This window comes from Pinus tabuliformis, chromosome 6 (genome assembly GCF_031772625.1).
Source record: "Pinus tabuliformis cultivar Carrire ecotype Pingquan chromosome 6, CPIR1, whole genome shotgun sequence".
NCBI lineage: Eukaryota > Viridiplantae > Streptophyta > Pinopsida > Pinales > Pinaceae > Pinus > Pinus tabuliformis.
In genome coordinates, this window is record NC_142292.1 from 365,445,255 (window position 1) to 365,447,906 (window position 2,652).

At 34.0% G+C, this 2,652-nt stretch overlaps 1 long non-coding RNA gene across 2 annotated transcripts; it reads left to right on the forward strand.

Moving 5' to 3' along the window:
* The first annotated feature begins 1,198 nt into the window (after positions 1 to 1,198).
* LOC149258812 (uncharacterized) lies at positions 1,199 to 2,062 on the forward strand. 2 transcript variants are annotated; one of them, XR_016246437.1, is made up of 3 exons: positions 1,199 to 1,442; positions 1,524 to 1,610; positions 1,699 to 2,062. It is a non-coding gene; the product is annotated as an uncharacterized LOC149258812 (long non-coding RNA). The 2 variants fall into 2 exon arrangements; XR_016246436.1 differs by having other exon boundaries at positions 1,207 to 1,423; positions 1,548 to 1,610.
* Positions 2,063 to 2,652: the final 590 nt, after the last annotated feature.

The following is a 2,652-nucleotide window of genomic DNA, read 5'->3' on the forward strand; positions in this document are numbered from 1 at the left end:
TTGCAGTTTACAACAGTGATTTATATCAGTACTAGTTTTTACATTGTATATATTTTTGCTCATGAACTTATCAATATACCCTGCGTGGTAAATTATGTACAGATTATATATTTTTGAAAAGCTATGACCAACATACTTATACATTTATTTGAAAGCTATGACCAACATACTGCATATGCCATACAGGCATCTACTACATGTAATTTTTCTATATTAATGAAAAATACAATTTTTCCTCGGGAAAAAAAAGATGATATTCCCCGTAAGAATTTACATTATTTATTGTAAAGAAAGCAATGCAATTAATTGCAGAATTTAGAGAATAAGAAAATGGCCTTACCATCTATTATCTTCCAATTAGTATTTTCGTTTATGATCTTGAATTATTTTTTTGCAATAATTGTAATTCTAAAATCCATTGGGGTAATTTGGGAATTTAAAGATATCCTTACTTCTAATGTGTCTCCCATGTTCCCCTCCACTAAGCCCAATTTATCTCTTCCTGGCATAAAGATTTAAAATTATGATGAACTAGCTTGAGGAATTGAGTTATATTCTCATGAACTAGATTGAGGGATTGAGTTACTCATGTAGAGGACCTGTGACCGACAACCTTATAGAGTCGTAGGACATAATTAACATCAACAAGTTCACACTGAACCCTCTAAACAATTTGGAAAGTGACAAAAGGTTTCCGAAGCTCACTGACAGTGGCTCTTAGGGAAAATAACCAAGAATAAAATTCACCTCTAACCTGTGAAACGCCATGATAGCTGTAGACTCGAGTCTCGATGGGCTGCGTTAAGTCGAAGTCCCGTGATCAGAAGTGGTTGAAACATGCCATACCTAATAACCCATAAGAAATAAGCAGCGGATAATCTCCAGTCACTTGGTAGATGGAGGGTGGGTAAATGTCTGCATACAATAATATTTTAATAAAAATAAAAGGTCAAAGTTGCTTTCAGGGTCACATGAGTCGTGCGCAGAAGCCTATGGAAACGAGACGGGAGGAAGCGTGTGCGGAAAGAAATGGATGTTTCACCATACAGCGCAGAATCCAGAAGTTCAGTCACGGAACGAAGAAGAAGAAGCCGCCAAATGTTCAGCGGTGGTCATTCGAAAACCGTGAAAATATCCACGTAATCCCAATCCATGACATCAACTAAAATAAAAATCCTCTCCCAAAAAGAAGAAAAGCCAAGCGAACCCTCGCGTATAAGTATGCCGGACTCATTAACGCAGCCACCGATCAAAGAGAGTCGTGCAAATCGTGAGAGGGAGGGCTCGAACTGGAGACCTAAATGAACAGCTCTGAAAGTTCATATCCCGGACGCTTCCTTCAAACGCTCCCCTGCCTTTACATTGCTAGCCAGAAGAGATGGAGCCGCTAACCCTCAGCGAAGGACAGTTGCAGGAGGCCAGGGTTCGATTCTGGGGAATCAGTATCCCCTCATCTCTATTAAAGAATCATTATTATTTTTTTCTTTCTGCAAAGAGCAAAGAAATTTCCATTTCTTTTAAAGTCTTCTATTTGCCTTCGAATGCAGAAAGCCGCGGTGAATATCATCCAGAAGAAGCATCCAGATGAAGCTCTCGTCATTTTCACAAAGGTATTGTTTAATCTTTAAATTTCATTAGAAAGATCGCGTGGTTTCAATTTGCAACCCTTGAAATCATTTTTGCTGGAATTAATGGTAGGGTTTGAGGGCGGTTCGTTCTGTGCGGGAGATGGAGTGTCTGTTACAGAGCGAGGCGCAGCAGCTTGACGATTTGATAGACACATCGCACACTATTCGCTTACTTTCTTCTGCGGAAGAAAATAATTCTTCTTGTCGTCGTCCTCCAGATACTGTGAGGGGAGCTTCGTCCGCTCCGTTTTGACTGTAATGTGGGGGTAGACTTGCGATCTTTGTCACCGATTTGAACTCGGCACCTATTGTCTCGGAATGAGTTAAATGTCCAACTGTGCGGTAACCTCGATGAGAAAAGATTGAGCTAATCTTTTAGCTAATCTCATTTCTTTATTGTTTTTTCTGATAATCGCTATTTATTCTTTACCTAATCTCATGAGTTTTTTAATTTCGTTTTATATTTTTTTATTTTACCTGGGATTTTGAAATTGCAGATGAATAAATTTAAGTTTTTTCCCTATTTAAAAAATTTATTATGAAATAACATAATTTCTATTATAATAAATAAATAAATTATAATTTAGTCATTTATTCCTATCTTCTGTAGAAATATTTAACAATGGTAATGTCCTTCAGATGGTTTTATTTACATGACATGGTTAGTTAGTTTTATATATAGTTGTGTGGAAAAATGATTTTAACTTTTTTTAATTATTATGGAAATTTACTCATATAAATTTTGTAAAATTGTTATTTTTCATTATTAAAATTGAATTTTTGAATAGTTGAATGTTTTTTATTTTTTTTACTGCATTTAAATTATACCATTATAATAATCAAATCATTATTAAAATTGAATTTTTGAATAGTTAAATGTTTCTGAATTTTTTATTATATTTAAATTACACAATTTTAATAATTAATATTTACAAATTTTACCATATTTTATTTTTTTAACTAAAAAAATATTAAAAAAAATTATATATAAAAATCTATTTTTTTTTAACAAAATATGGATCAT